At 38.2% G+C, this 17,683-nt stretch overlaps 1 pseudogene; it reads right to left on the reverse strand.

Moving 5' to 3' along the window:
* Window positions 1–15,022: 15,022 nt before the first annotated feature.
* LOC132275597 (small nucleolar RNA R71) lies at window positions 15,023–15,121 on the reverse strand (annotated as a pseudogene).
* Between the last annotated feature and the right edge of the window lie 2,562 nt (window positions 15,122–17,683).

A 17,683-nucleotide genomic window follows, 5' to 3' on the forward strand; every position in this document is an offset into this window, starting at 1 on the left:
TCGACCATGAGTCAGTGTTCGACACAGCCTTTTTCTCCAAATCGGTGATGACCCGATCAGCTTACCATGATATCATTCAGAGGGGCCTTACAGCTATTCTTGCCCCAGTCACAGAGCCAGTATACCCGCGGCTGGTACGATTGTTCTTCCAGAACCTCCGACCATCCCCGCGTACCACAGCTGAGCTGGTAACTATTATAGATGGCCATCAGATTACTATCACAGTGGACTCACGGGCCCGCTCTTGCCACTGCCCACACCGCTGTCCTCCAGAGCTTCAGGAGACATATCTGAGGCTATACAGGCCTTCTTATGCCGACATAGCAGTCTTTCTTACAAGTCACCATACCGGTGGCGAGACCTTCGCCACCCGCATATTCCTTCCAGATGACCCATGGTTCATTGATTCCGTGCTCTTCCAAAACATCTACATGGCAGGGCACAAGATTCAGAGGAGGGGAAATTATTTGACAACCCTCTACGCCTTCTACACCGGGCACTGGGTGTCCATTCCCGCGCTCATCTGGAGAATGATGAGGAAGCTATTTGATGAGTATATTAGCAAGGACGGGCTAAGTCTCTCCCATTCGGCCACCTCATCACCCAGATTTTGATCGACCAACGCTACCCTATTCATCCTCGGGAGCATCCTGAGAGAGGTTCCTGTCACTTCTTGAAGAAGGACTAGAACAAGAGCTACAACACCATTATTACTAGACTGCAGGACCACGCAGTAGCAGCTATAAAGGAGCTAGAGGCTGAGGAGGAGGTAGAGGCAGCAGCAGCAGATCCCGCAGTAGATGACGCACTAATCGATCCAACTGCCGAGCATATAGATATTGATTTAGAGCGCCCTGCAGATGACGCAGAGTAGTACTCTCTAGCCAGGTCGCCCATTCACGACCAGGAGTAGACTCAGGAGTTTTCTTCTAATTCATCTATACCTGAGGCTCCAGATCTGACCCCCGACTTTGGAGTATGCCTGCAGACTCTTGAGGATTCTGTTGTTGCCATATGAGCTGATCTTACGACCTACAGAGCTGATTTTTCTACCTTCCGTATAGATGTCGCGACTATGTTCCGAGATCTATCCAGAGATATCCACGGAGCCCGACTTGCCCGTCTTACCTCATCTTCCTGAGTTCCTAGTTCCTTCTATCTTTTGATCCCTCTCTGCTCTCTGATCTATATTTTTGTCACTGTATAGTACTATTATTTTTACAGCCAGTTTGTCGGCTTTGATATTTCTGTTGTACCTGCACTTTATCTGCTTTTATTATGGATGTCATATATTATATTCTCATATCTATATGTTTGACTCCATCAGGTGCATCACAGTAATTTCAGTGAGAGAATGCTACCTGATTTTCAAGACCACCCTTATACCTCTCTCATCTCTTTATTTGTTTATTCCATTTACACTTGCATGTCCACTGTGTACTAATTATCCTATTTTGTTATCTGATGAGTTTATCCAAGTGCCAATTTTCAGGACCACAGTTCATCCCAAGTTTGGGGGGGGGGGGGGGAGGGGCCATGCCACCCACTTCGGATACTTCAGTCCTGATCATTCTTGCTTAGTTGCACTGGTATACTCTTTCCCATATTCTCTTGCACATTGAGGACATTGTGCCATTTAAGTTTGGGAAGAATAGTGTTTTGCAATGTTAGCTTTAAATTTCAAGATTTTGAGCATGACTTGTGTATTTGGGGGATATTTCTATGATTGGTCCATATCTAGCTATGATTTTGATCTTTTGAGGATTATATTGCTTAAAATTTAAAAATTACTTGACTTAAGAGTCCAATACTCCTTGTATGCCTTGTGGAAGCCATTTAGGAGTAATTTTTTCAAAAGATTGATATCTTGCTTGCACTTGTGGTCCACATCATCTTGATTTTGTGATTGTTTTGAGATTCACTAGCACAGGCGCACACTAGCATTCGTTTGTGGGGTACATGCTTTGTTAATTATTAAATTGGTTATATCCCAATTGAACTAGTAGTGCATTGAAAGCTTTCATTCTTGATCAAGGTGGATAACAATCCATTTTCACTAAGTAGCCGGGATTCTAGCCTCATCAAGCACTGAACTTCTCACACTGAAAAGTGGAGGGACCAAACTCTAGGATAATAATTGTTTATTTAAAAATAAAAAAAGAAAAGTTGCAAAAGCAATAAAAAGTGAGGACTTCTCCTAAAAGGTGAGAAGTGCAAAATGATAAGATGGTTGTTGTCTTGATTTGTAACCTAGTTGATTTAAGCTTGTAAGTCCGTAGGGGTATTTGAATACCTAATGCCCTAAAGCCATCTGGTTTGAGAGTCATTGACCTAACGCTCGACCTCATGAATCGCTAGAAAGCTTAATAGATCAACACATTGCACCATGCTTCCATCTTTAATCCTATTAAAAAAAAAAAAAAATCGAGTGAAAAGAATAAATGCACCTGGAACAATAAAGCTTTAATAAAAGGTCCACTTTTTGTCTTGATGATCGGTACTAGATTTGTGTGTTAGTTTGAGGGTAAGGATGTGATTAATGCTCTAGTTGGCTTAGATAGCAACAGATTTGATGTGGGTCCACTCAAAAAGGATTCTAGAGTTGTTTTGATTTGCATGATCATTTTCTTGATGTGTGGAGGACCATATTTACTTGCTTGATGTTGAAATTTTGAGAGATTGCTTGGAAATGTTTGCAACATTGTATACTTGAGGTAGTTTTCTCCCAATGCTTATTTGCAATATTGGTGCCTCTTTAGAAAGAATGAGCTTAATGTTTGTGGGTGTCATTTTTGGAAACCCTCACGAGACTTCACTCGTCCACTAAGGGTAACCTAGGGGTTTAAAAGGCTTGTTGCATATGCTAAGTGCAATCATGTTCCCTACGAAAGTGGCGTTATCCATTTATTGTTTTCTAGATTCATAGCTGTATAGTTGTTCATTTCATTCCTTTACTTTCTAGTTCATTGCTAGGGACTAGTAATATTTAAGTTTGGGGGTGTGATGAGCGCTGAAAAGTGCGTATTTAAACCCCTTAAGCTCAGGCATTCTAGTACATTTATCTATCTTACTCTACCGTTTTAGATTGATTTCGTATTATTTCTATTTTCAGGCACTTATCCCGAAAATAAGCTAACTCAGCCAAATAAGAGCTTAATTGAAGCAATTCTATGATTAAACAAAGAAAGGAGCAAAGTGGACAAAGAAAGAAGTAATGAAGCCAACAGTGGGAGGCAGCAAAGTTTGATCGATCCAACTTCAAAGTTCGATCAATCGAACACTGATCGATCTCAGTACTTCAAGATAGATCCAAACCTTGACCCAAAGTAGAAAGTCTAAGTTCGATCGATCCAACACCACCCTTCGATCGATCAAACACTTTTGTCCTTATTCAAATGATTGATCTTATATAGTTGTATCACCCTACCAACCACTTTTGTCCTTTTCCCAAAAATATCTTCAAAATATCTCAGATTTGTCTTTTCCCAAAAAGCTCAACCAGTTGGATCAATCCAGCCTAAGTTCGATGGATTTCAGCCAAGTTGATTGATCCAAGTCCAAGGTTCGATCGATCGAACTTCCTCCAATGCGAAAAAGTTAAATTTCCAGCTCATTGAAAGTTGTCCTTTATCCACTCATTAGGGAATATTGTGTGTACGACCCCAGCTCATTTTTGGGTGTCATTTGACCTACCTATATAAGGATAAGAATTGCTTTTTAGAGAGGGGAGACTAATATCATTTTGCATATCATTTCTTAGAGAGCAAGCTTAGAGGAGGAGGAGGCTAGAGACACCATTGGGGTTCTTCATCATCCAAGGAGCAGATTTCTTCCATGGAGTTAGCCTTTGAGGGTTAGAGCAACATCACCATGAGTGGCTAGACATCCTCTTGGGGCTAGAGTTAGCCCCAAGCATGCTTTCTATATCTTAATCTTGTGTATTATTGAGGGATTAGTGTTGTAATTAATGTTTTGGCACTTTGATATATATAGATCTTGATTGTTCAATGATTTATGTGGTTAAATGCTTTCAATTGATCATTTCATTCTATCCATATGTTTATGTATATTAGAATAGATGTTCATGTGCTTGTCTCTAAATTTTGTGTTATTGATACATGTCTATGTGTATTGATGCTATAGATTTAGAGATTATCAAAACATAGTGTTTAATGGAATGCTCTTGTGATTTTCTTGATGGTTCATACTTATTCCTTGATGGATTGTGCCTCTCCCCTAGTTTATTTTCATGCTAGTAGTGTAGATGTAGTGTAGTTATAGTGTAGTGTTAAATGGGAGAACAATCCATGCTTGTTGTTTGATGATCCAAGCTTTTGAATGCAAGTAGGATATTTCTCTAACCTTGTGTTGTATTTGGATTGTGAGCTTAATGAAATGATTAATGACTTGTTTTGATCTATTGTGCCTTTTACATGTTGTTTAGACAATATATGTTTCATTGCTTACATATATTGTGCCTTTCACATACTGTTTAGACAATACATGTTTAACTAGTCATCCTTGCTTATTGAATCAACCAAACACACACACACACCAATATTGTAACACACCATTTGCCCTCATTAATCACTTGTCAATGGTATAGAAATGCATTGCTTGGTGGTGATCTCTAAACCCCAAGACTCTTCTCTCTCTTACTTACTCTTAGTTGCATTCTTTTGTTATTACTTAGTTTAATTTAGTTTCTCTCTAGTCTAATCAACCAACCAACCAATTGTTTGATCACTCGACCTACTAGCCCTAATAGCAATTCCAGAACCTTGTTCGACCCTCACAATCCCTTGGGACGATCCTTACTTGCCCTTGCTATATTTATAGTGAAAGGTAGTAGTGGCTTTTATAAATGTAAAACTCTTGGCCCTTGCCTTAATGCACACTCTCCAAACTTGACGGTAGTGCAGCAGACCGCGAAACAACAAAAATGCAAGTGCTCACAATTATGAGATCAAATCTACCATAATCCAAATGCTTCCAATCTATCATGGGTTGATAAGGAGGACCCTTACAAACATCTAGATATGTTTTTAGAAATCTGCTCCACTATCAAGATGAGAAACTTCCCCCAAGATGCACTTCATATGCTTCTCTTCCCATTCTCTTTGAAAGATAGAGCAAAATATTGGTTGAACTTTTTTGTTACAAATTCCATCACTTCGTTGGTTCAATTACAACAAGAATTTCTTAAAAAGTATTATCCTGTGAGTAAGACAAACCAAATACATCGATCTATTCTGAGTTTTTCCCAAATTAACGAGGAAATATTCTATGAAACGTGGGAAAGACTTTAAAATTTTCTTTTAAAGTGTCCGCACCACCAAATTCCAAAGTGGCAATTGGTGCAAGCCTTCTATGATGGTTTAACAGAACCACATAGACAATTAATTGATTCTTCATGTGGGGGCATGTTCATGTCCAAAAATCTAGATGATGTATGGACTCTACCTGAAAACATAAGTGAAAATTCTATGTAATATAGTTCTCGAAGAGCTTCTACTTCTAATGTGGTGAAACCCTCAAATCCGTGCTAGCCACGGACTCTTAGGGAAGAATTTTCTCAAGTGGATGCCATAACCTATAAAGTTTCTTAGCTTATGGCACCACATCTTTCATCTCCTCAGAATTCTTTATCCAATGCTATATGTGTACATTGCACAAGCACTTTTCATAATGTAAAAGATTGCCCCACACCGAAGCAATTTGCTGAAGGTATGCCAAAACAGGCCAATGCCATGTTCACTCACCCTGGAAATAATTCTTATTCCAATACATATAATCCGGGTTGGAGAGATCATCCAAATTTCTCGTGGAGGCAACAAGCCCCACAAAATTCATCATTTTAAGGTTATGTGCAATCAACTCAGTCTAATTCTCAGTCCATGAATCGACCATTTCAAGCTTCTTCAAGCTACCGTCCTCTTTCCTATCATGTGAGCCTCCTTCTCAACAGTCCCAATTGGATGAGCTAGTAAACTCCAATAAGTAGATAATGGCTGCCATTAGTGGTATGCAATCAATTGTGTAATTTGTTAGCACTCATTCCCAATTAATAGCTAACATTAAAACCCAACTAGGACAATTGACTAATTCTATGAATCAGCTTCACAAAAGGGACACGAGGAAACTTCCAGCTCAACCTGTGCTGAACCCGAAAAGGCAATATATGATTGATGAAATCACTCCTCCGAGTGGATAAAATCTTGAGCAAGTTCAAGCAATCACCACACTTCAGAGTGGAAGAATTGTGGACAATAAGGTTGATGAAAAAATTGAAACTCTTGTTCCCAAAAATTCAAGTTCTTCATCCAAAAATCTGAAAGTTAGTCCAGGAATTTCAAATCTGCCAATCTCAAATGTTGAGACATCTTATGAGTATAAGACTCCTTTTCCTTAACGCCTTATATAGTCCACACACTTTGGGAAAAAAGGGCGATAAAATTCAGGAAATATTTGAAGTCTTTAAGTAAGTAAAGATCAACATTCCTCTCCTTGATGCTATTAAGCAAATTCCACTTTATACAAATTTTCTTAAAGATTTGTGTACTAAAAAATGCACTTCTAAGAGCAATATTCCTAAGAAGGTGAGGTTAACTGAGCAAGTAAGTGCTATCATTCAGCATAATACACCTCCAAAGTTTAAAGATCTGGGTGCCCCGACAATCTCGTATGTCATTGGAGACAATGAGATAGAAAAAGCCCTCATTGATTTAGAATCAAGTGTAAATATGATTTCTTACTCAGTATACTCGCAACTTGGCTTAGGAGAACTGAAATTCACTTCGATTGTCTTGCAATTTGCGGATAGATCTGTAAAGCAACCTTGTGGTATTATTGAGGATGTATTCATCAAGGTGGATAATTTCTACTTCCCAGTAGACTTTGTGGTTCTAGATACTGAACCGGTCCATAATCCAATAAAACATATTCCTGTGATCCTTGGTCTGCCCTTCTTAGCTATAGCTAATGCTTCAATTAATTGCCAAACCAGGGTGATGGATATTTCTTTTGGAAATATGAAGGTGAAGCTCAACATCTTTAATGCTTCTCAACATCCTCAGAAGGAATATTAGTGCTTCTCTCTTAACATCATTGGTAAAATGTTCGAAGAATCTCTCTTATTTATTTTAAGTCAAGATCCTCTTGAAACTTGCTTGGCTAATTTTGATTAAAAAATTACGATATTGATCAATTCATTCCTAAAGTCAACTCTTTGCTTGATGCCAATGCAATTTCAGAATTTCCCTCTTAGAAAGTGCCAAATGAACCTCTTCCATTCATTTTTAGCACTTTTTCCGTTTCTTCACTGAAATCTCCACCTCAACTTGACTTAAAGCCATTTCCGATTAATCTCAAGTATGTATTTCTTGGTGTAAACAAAAATTTTCCGGTCATCATTGCATCAGATCTTTCCAAACACCAAGAAAATAACCTTTAGCGGTGCTACAAGAGCACAAAGAAGCTATTGGTTGGTCGGTGGCTAATTTAAAAGGAATTGACCCCTCTATTTGCATACACCGCATTCTTTTGGAGGAAGACGCGACACCTTCCCGAGAGGTGCAACGTCGGTTGAATCCTAACATGAAAGAGGTTATCATGAAAGAGGTAATCAAGCTATTAGATGCAGGGATCATCTACCCCATCTCGGATAGCAAGTGGGTAAGCCCTACTCAAGTTGTTCCAAAGAAGTCCGGCCTTACCATTATTGAAAATTCAATGGGAGAACTTGTGCCACAGCACACTACCACTGGTTGGCATGTGTGCATAGACTATCGGAAACTTAACTTTGTAACTAGGAAAGATCTTTTTCTACTTCCATTCATTGATCAAATCCTAGAATGGCCAAAGTTACTATTATTTTCTTGATGGTTATTCTGGCTATAACCAAGTGGCTGTAAATCTTTAAGATCAAGAGAAGACCACCTTCACTTATCCTTTTGGAACTTTAGCTTATCGTCGCATGCCCTTTAGGTTATGTAATGCACCGGCCACTTTTCAGATATGCATGATGTCCATATTTTCTGATATGGTCAAAAAATTTCTTGAAGTATTCATGGATGATTTTTTTGTCTGTGGATCTTCTTTTGACTCTTGTCTCCATAATCTATCACTTATGCTTCAAAGATGTAAGGATACCAATCTGATCTTAAGTTAAGAAAAGAGTCACTTCATGGTACAAGAAGGGATTGGGTCACATTATCTCTAAAAGAGGGATTAAGGTCGATAAGGCAAAAGTTGAATTAATTCACAGTCTTCCTTCTCCTTCTTTGGTGAGACAAATTCGATCTTTTCTTGGTCATACTGGCTTTTATCGTTGCTTTATGAAAGATTTTAGTAAGATATCCCGGCCCTTGTGCCATCTTCTTGCCAAGCATACTACTTTCAGCTTTGATGAAGAATGTTTGGAAGCTTTTAAGAAGCTCCATTCACTACTTTCTTCTGCCCTAATCATGAAACCACCTAATTGGTCTCTTCCCTTTGAGATCATGTGCGATGCATCTGATTATGCATTAGGTGATATTCAGTTGTTGTAAAATTTGTTCTCTTCCCTTTCAGATGCTCAATTGAATTATACAACAACTGAGAAAAAATTGCTAGTTGTTGTTTATGCCTTGCCCAAATTTTGTTCATATCTTCTTGGATCTAAGGTCATTGTCTTCATGGATCATGCCGCGTTAAGACATCTACTTGCAAAGAAAAAGACTAAACCTTGGCTCATTCATTGGATACTCTTACTCCAAGAGTTCAACATTGAGATTAAGGATAAGAAAGGCACAGCCAATGTTGTCACAGACCATCTTTCTAAGCTTCTTATAGAGAACACTTCTGATTTTTCTCTAATTTATGATTCCTTTCCGGATGAGCAACTGTTCCAGATTTCTCATGTGTCGCCTCCTTGATTTGCTGACATTGTCAACTATCTTGCAGTTAGAAAAATTCCATCCCGTTGGTTTAAGCAAGAGAAAGACTGATTCGCTCAAATCAAAAATTTCTTTTGGGAAGACCCAGAACTGTTCAAGTATTTTTTGGATCAAATAATCTGACGATGCATCCCAGAATCTGATGTCTAAAAAATTTTAAAATTCTACCACACTCTCGAATGTGGAAGACACTTCAGTGCCAAAAAGACTTCATCTAAAGTTCTTTAAAGTGGATTTTATTGGCCTTCATTATTCAGGGACGCTTACAATTTTTGAAATTCTTGTGATCGATGCCAAAAGCTTGGTGCCATGTCTAAAAGGGATATGATGCCATTGAACTCAATTTTAATTGTCAAAATCTTTGATGTATGGGGAATAGATTTTATGGGACCATTTTCGTCTTCTTATGGTTATGTTTACATTCTCATAGCAGTGGATTATGTATCTAACTGGATAGACGCTGAGGCAGCCATAACCAATGACCACACTGTAGTGGTCCAGTTCATTCAAATGAACATATTCAGTCGGTTTGGTACACCTAGAGCACTCTTAAGTGATGGAGGATCTCATTTCTGTAATCGCTATCTTCGATCCGTCCTTCTTAAGTACTCTATTACTCACAAGGTTGCCACGCCTTACCATTCTCAATCAAGTGGTCAAGTGGAAGTCTCAAATCGGGAAATCGAGAATATCCTTGAAAAGACAGTTAGACAGGACTACAAATATTAGTCATTATGACTGAAACCGCACTGCGTTTAAGACGCCAATTGGCATGTTACCATACCGGCTCATCTACGGTAAGGCATATCACCTTCTGGTTAAATTAGAGCATTATGCCTTTTCATCCATAAAATGTTTAATTTCAATCTTGATCAGGCCGGCTTTAACCGATAATTGTAGGTCAATGAGCTCGAGGAAATCTGGAATGAGGCTTATGAAAGTGCCAAAATTTATAAAGTAAAGAGTAAAGCATTCCATAACAAGCATATTCTCAAGAAGTCTTATGCTTCGGGTCAAAAAGTTTGGCTTTTCAATTCTTAATTTAAACTCTTTCCTGGGAAACTCTATTTATGGTGGGAAGGTCCTTTCCTTATCATTTCTGTCTTCCCTCATGGTGCAGTGGAGTTGCAAAATCCAAATAATGGGAATCTTTTTAAGGTCAATGGTCAGCGACTTAAGCCTTACATTGACAATCTAGTCCCAGTCGGATATGTGGATTCCATCATCTTAACGGATCCAATTTATTAAGACTAGTTAGATTCCCATATCGTCTAGCTATCGATGTTAAATTTACCACTTCAAGGAAGCAATTCGTTCTATTCCAAGCTTCCTTATTTCTTTGTTACTGTAAGCCACATATCTCTGAACATGCCTAAGTAGGAACTCCACTTTGCACTCTTCAGAAATCATCTAAATTTCCAGTTTAGTGGTCATCGTGGGTTTCTATAGTCATATAAAGGTTTTGGTAGTGTTTTATGGAGTTTTTCAAGCTAATATCCATAGCCAAACTTGTTCCATCCACGTCCGGAAGCCATTTCCCGCATTCAGACGCCAACCCCTAGAAGCTCCCATGTCTGGACGCCACCTTCCGTATCCGGACGCCAGTACCTAACTCTATCCAAGTCCGAAAGCCAAAACATGCGTCCGAACGCCAACCCCTAGAACTTCTCGTGTCTAGATGCCACTTCATGTGTCTGGACGCCATGTCCACCATTGCCCACAGTTGTGCGCATGTTATATACAGCACGTGCACCATTACACTTCGCGTTCAGACGCCAGCTCTTGCGTCCGGAAGCGAAGGCCCATCAGAAGAACTCGAGCCCAGCTTGGGCTCTATATCTTGCTTCCCTTCTTTATATCTTTTCACTTCCTACCTTTCATCTTTTTCTCTCTACATCTCCCACCTCCTAACCCTACATTCTTTACCTTCCCAATCACTTCTTTCATCATCTCCATCTCCATTATTCCCCACATCTTCACCTTCCATCATCATCAATTCTTTCTTAAAGGCAAAGTTTGGAACTCTAGCTTGAGGTAAGTTTCATTTATCTTCCATTCTTTCAATTCTTGAATATTTCATGGAGTTTGGGTTTGATTTTTGTAGAGGATTTATATAAGTTTGGGGGATTGTTGTGCTTTAATTGTAGGTTCATGATTCTTTGCCTTTCCTTCATCTAATTTTCATACTTGTTCTTCACTTTTCAGTCATGCACACCACGTGTTTGACAAAACTCCTAAACCAAAATCCTTTACTCAAATGGCTTTTGGTTCTGCTTCCAAGTGTCCTTGCACTTTCGAGGAATCTTCTGAGGATGCTCCTACCCTGGATTGGTTTGACTGCCCCTTCAATTTAAGACTAGATTCGACGTTAGGAATGTCTTCCGAAGGGTTCCTGACATAAAATTAGTGGTTAAAAATCTCAGAGAATGTGGCCTTGCATCCATATTTCAACCATGTCATAATGTGGCTCATCCTCGCCTCGTACACCAGTTCTACCAGAATCTTTTATACAAACCTCAGGAACCAACCAAGCTTTCAACTATAATTGATGGCACCGTGCTTACATTTACATTGGATGATATTGCAATTGCATGTGGCTGTCCCATTAACTCCCCAATTGATGTAAATGGTCAACCTCTTTATGGTCTATTCCCAGACATACTTAAATTATTGGATGACCTAGCGGATGTTTTGAAAGAAATAACACACAACAATCTCACAAACTTAGCGAGCGCCTCGCCTAAAAGGTCCTTTGTGCCACCTCGGATTTGGTTCACTGAGGTTGTACTACCTAAAAATGTTTTTCCAATTAGCGAGCCTACAGCACATAACAGTGTCCTCCTAGATTCTTTATATTCAGTGGAAAAAAAACTTTTGGATTTCTATTCCAACTTTGATTAGGAATAAAATCTTAAAGGTTTATAACAAATTGATTGTTCGATAAACCAAAAGCTCATTGACTTGGTCCTTCCCGATGAGCGCTGAAAAGTATGCATTTAAACCCCTTAAGCTTAGGTGTTCTAGGACTTTTATCTATCTTATTTTCCTACTTTAGATTGATTTCGTATTATTTCCATTTTCAGGTACTTATCCCCAAAATAAGCTAACTCAACCAAATAAGAGCATAAATGAAGTAATTCTGGGATGAATCAAAGAAAAGAGCAAAGTAGAGCAAAAGGAAGAAAATGGTGGAATTTTAGCAACTTCGATCGATCTCAAGAAAAGTTCGATCGATCCAATTTTCATCGATCTCAGCACTTCAAGATAGATCCAGGCCATGATGTCATTTTCAAAGATCCCAAAAGTTCGATCGATCGAACTTCATTCTCTGATCGATCGAACTTTCTTGTCCTTATCCACATGCCAGATCTTATCCAGCTGTACCACCCTACCAACCACTTTTGTCCTTTTCCCAAAAATATCTTCAAAATATCTCAGATTTGTTTTTATCCAAAAAGGCACCGCCACTGAGGATCGATCCAGCTTCAATTCGATAGATCTCAGCCATGTTCGATCGATCTCACCACAAGTTCAATCGATCGAACATCCCAAATCCCGAGAAAATCTAAATTCCAGCTCATTAAAAGTTGTCTCATATCCAATCATTAGAGGATTATTGGTGTACGAGCCCAGCTCATTTTGGGTGATAGTTGACCTACCTATATAAGGAATATGAGCCACTTTTTGATATATACTTACACACATACTTAAAAGAGAGAATTCTTAGTGAGGAAGCAAAGAAAGGAGGAGGCTAAAGACACCATTGGAGGCTCTTCATCAACCAAGGAGCAGATTTCTTCCATGGAGCTTGCCCTTGAGGGTTGGAGGACACTATCCATGAGTGGCTAGACATCCTCTTGGGGCTAGAGTTAGCCCTAGGCATGCTTTCTACATCTTGATTTATGTATTTTTTGAGGAGATTTGTATTGTGATACATGTTTTAACACTTTTATATATATAGATCTTGTTTATTCAATGATTTATATGGTTTAATGCTTCCAATTGATCATTTCATTCTATCCATATGTCTATGTATGCTAGAATAGATGTTCATGTGTTTGTCTCTATTTCTTGTGTTGTTGATGCATGTCTATGTGTATTAATGCTATAGATCTAAAGATTGTCAACACATAGTGCTTAATGGCATGTTCTCGTGGTTTATTTGATGGTTCATACTCATTTCTTGATGGATTGTACCTTTCCCTTAGTTTAATTAGTTTAATTTCATGTCATTAGCTTAATTGCAGTGTAGTTGTAGTGTAGATGTTAAATGGGAGGACAATCCATGCTTGTTGTTTGATGTTCGATACTTATTAAAGCAAGTAACATATATCTCTAACCTTGTGATGTGTTTGGTTGTGAGCTTAAAGAAAGGACTAATGACTTAATTTGATATGTTGTGCTATCCACCATGTTGTTTAGACAATATATGCTTAATTTGTCATCCATGCTTGTTGAAACAGCCACACACACACTCTTTGTTGCAATACATGTTTTTCCCCTCATTAATCATTCATTAAGGGTGTAAAAAAGTATGCTTAGAGGTGATCTCTAAACCCCAAGATCTCTCTCTCTCTCTTTTATTCTCCTTATTGCATTATTGTTTACTTTAGTTTAAATTGCATCTTAATGTAATTCAACCACCAACCAATCTTTTGATCACTCGACCTACTGACCCTAATCTTGATTTCTTAACCTAGTACGAGCCACAATCCCTTGGGACGATCCCTACTTACTCTAGCTATATTTTTAGTGAAAGGTAGTAGTGGTAATTTCTAAATGTAAAACTTGGCCATATTTATTATAGCTCTACACCACTATATCTTTTGGTGGTGTGCACAAACTTTGGGTCGGTGTGTGACAAACCACCAAGTTTTTGGCACTGTTGTCGGGGATTGATTGATTGGCAACGTCATATTTGTGGAATCAATTAGGAATTAGTACTCTTTTGATCGTGTCTTTTCTTTGTTTTCAATTTTTGTTACTTATTGTGTTTGTTCTTGTTTAACTAGGAGCATTGAGCTAATAAGGTGAGCAAAGGAGCATCCAAGCAAAGAAGCTAAGCAAGCAAGGAAAAAGGCTAAAATCTAAAAATTTGTAAAGCTAAAATTGGAGTTGAAGTGCTAAAGAACCTTTGTAAGCTTTTCCTTACTTAACCCTTAGTTAAATCGTCGGCCCGCGTGGAGGCTTATATTTTAATTCTTAGATAAATCATGAGCCCACGTGGAGGCAATTTACTTTTCTTGCATATTGTTGTTAAAGCATGGGAGTATGGGAACATTGTATGTGGAGGAAGGTTGTTAATTGTTAATTTATTATGAAGGTGAAGTGTTTGTCATTATTGCTTGTTGTGTTGCATTGTGCATGTATGGTCGTAGATCATTGAGACCCACTCTTGTCCCTTTAAATTTTCATCTTGAATCCATCGTTCGAAACCCTATGGGAAGAGGAAGTTCTAGTCAATCCATTTCATCAATGGAAGGACACAATGAGGGCCATGTAGAGGACCTTGGTCACATAAACCAACAAAGTATCCTCCACCCCAATGTGCATCATGATAACATGCAAGTTCCATTAGGCATGCTAAGGCCATTTGTTTATCCACCACAGTAACAAAGCCAAGTTCCGTTGGGAATGCCAAGGCCAATCTATGCTCCACCACCACCCATCATTCAAGGCAATCAAGGTGCCCATGTTGCAGCTCCAATTGCTAATCCTCCCCTTACTTTAAGAGATCACTATGTGCCTAATGAATATAATGCACCCACATCTATTCATTTGCCACCATTTAGAGCACACCACTATGAGATCAAACCACAAACCATTCAAATGCTTCCTAACTATGATGGACTTCCAAGTGAAGAACCTTACAAGCATTTGGATGAGTTTCTTGAAGTATGTTCTACCGTTAGATACACGGACATACCGGAAGAAGTCTTAAGGCTTAAACTTTTTCCATTTACCCTTAAAGACAAGGCAAAATATTGGTTTAACAATCTTAGACCTTTTTCAATAACTTTTTAGGCAGAAATGCAACAAGAGTTCTTGAAAAAGTACTATTCAGTTTCTAAAACCAATGCCACGAGAACCTCAATTCGAGAATTTTCACATGGGGATGGGGAAACAATTCATGAGGCATGGGAACGCTTTAATGAATTGCTTAATAAGTGTCCACATCATGACATGCCCAAATGGAAATTAGTTTAATATTTCTTTGAGAGCTTATTGGATAATTACAAAGGCATAGTTGATGCTTCCATGGGTGGCTCTTACATTGATAGGTATGAGGATGACGTGTGGCGTCTTTATGAGAGCATGAGTGAAAATTCTTTGCATCGAACTTTATCTTCGAAGAATGGTAGAAATTCTAGTGGTAGGAAGAGTGTCGGCTTACATCAAGTCGACCACTCTAATGAAATTGCCGCCGAGATGAAATCATTATCTCAACGGTTTGATCAATTTTTGATCAACCAAAACTCGGCGAATCAAGTATCTTCCTTCCCTAACCATTCTCATCATGCATCTAATGAGACATGTATGACTTGTTCAAGTGTTTTGCATTCTACTTCCAATTGTCCCCATGGACATGTGCAAAGTGAGCATCATGAACAAGTCAATGCAACTTTAGTTAATCAAGGGAACAATCCTTATGGCAATTACTACAATCCTAGTTGGAAGAATCACCCGAATTTCTCTTAGAAAAACCAAGGGGAAGGCTCAAACCCTCCCCAAGGCGGTTTCTAAGGGAAATATATTCCACCTCCAATTTAAGGCCAAGGTTCCCATGTAACGACCCGGATTTCTCAGCCCGGTGCGTTAGTGATGAACCGGAAGTTGACCCGATAACGGACCCGAAATGCGGAAGCGAAAGAAGCCAAATGACCTCAAGAGATGTACGTCATCCTTAAGGCCCCAAAATGACTCTCCATGAAGCCACGGAACTCAAATGAGCCAAGCAAGTGAAGCAAGAATGCCTAACCCAAAAAGAGATGAACTAAGGGCAAAATGGTCATTTCTCACTGAAAAGGGTGCCACCGTGTACACCATTAGAAGGACAACGAAAAATTAACAAAATTAGACTCAAGAATCATCTGATTCTGAGTCCGGGCATAAAAGATATGAAATTCCAATGCCCGATGCGAAAGTTATGAAGCAATGACTTAACATTTTTCAATATTTTCATAATAAACTTTGAAAACAAAAGTGCATAGAAAACGAGATACAAGTCATTGGCCTCCGGCCTCATCTCATACATGTTAAATACATTGAAAAGAGTGCACTTACGTACACTTTGCATATACGAATCAATGAATACAAGTTTAAACAAATAAGGCTACAAAGAGGCATCTTATGCTAACACTTGCATAAAATAGAAACTTAGAAACTATAAGCCATCCAAGGAGCAATGGAATCTTCAAATCCTGAGTCCTGTACCTGAAATATGCCCCAGTATCATAGGGGTGAGTAACATAAAGCTACTCGTAGGAGATGAGCATGCATCGACCTAACATTTTACAATTTATCACCTTATGGCGAAACATGTTAAAGGGGCTCATGCCACCTAACGTCTATGTCAAGATGAGACCCAGGGAGCATCCTAAGCCGCCTAGATCATTTATATCATAATCACATTATTCATGCAATTCAAACAACATGGAAACATGTTATACAAGGCAACAAGATATAGATTGTTAAAGTCTTCAACTTGAAATCCAAAATACGAAAACAACAAGTGTGGGCCATGCCACCTAACGTCTATATTCAAAATGAATCTATAAGGTCATTCCTAAACTACATTTGAACATTAAAACACAAATTATGATATCGATGCAATTTAACTAACAATGGAACTTCCAATACAACGCATGAAGCATGCTTTCACAAAGCTACATCTTAAGCTCAAAATAGAAAATCAAATAAGGAATAACAAGTTACGATATCATCTAGTTATCAACTTGAAATGAAATACGAAATCAAACAAAGTGGATACTCGGACGTTACGCCGGATCAGACCTACAACATAGTTACTTTAGGGTTACTAGCCCATGGGTAACCTCCCTATGTGCGTACTAGACTATATAGAGGGACAATCCCCCGTACTAGAACCAAGTCCTAGCCGTAGCCAAATAATGACATCCTCAAGTTTCCAAAATTAACAAATTGCGCAACAACGTATATATATCAACATGTATATACAAGATATCAACTATTTACCAAGTACAATCCAAATTTTGGAAACTTATACAATACATGCTCAAAATTCACAACTACTATTTCATGTAAGATGTCAAATACAAAGTGTGCAAATCCTTACACATAGCAACAATATATTCAATAAGAAAAAACATATTCTCATGAATATAAAAGTAACAACTATGTTATCTAATATTCAAAAGTAATCAAGTGAACATACATCAAATACAAATCCATGATTTAAATATAGAAACAACTTCCAAAATGCAATTAAATCCATGGAGTAATAAAGTAGAATTTAATTAAACATAAATAGTTAAATTCTCTAAATTCCAAGTTAATCCAAATAACCTCAATTTAATATATATTGAAAGACATGTCATGGTCATCATATATATAACATCAAATGACAAGTTAAGTGATTAAAACACTTAAAACAAAATTAATCAAGCTAATTAATTAATTTCCTCTAGATTTTTAAACAATTCCAAATGCTCTCAATTTAATCTATGTTAGAGAACATGCCAAGGCCTATTTAAATACTGCATTACAAC

Source organism: Cornus florida, unplaced genomic scaffold (genome assembly GCF_030987335.1).
Source record: "Cornus florida cultivar Cherokee Brave unplaced genomic scaffold, ASM3098733v1 CherokeeBrave_3.0.0_Hap2_Chr09, whole genome shotgun sequence".
NCBI classification, from domain to species: Eukaryota; Viridiplantae; Streptophyta; class Magnoliopsida; order Cornales; family Cornaceae; genus Cornus; species Cornus florida.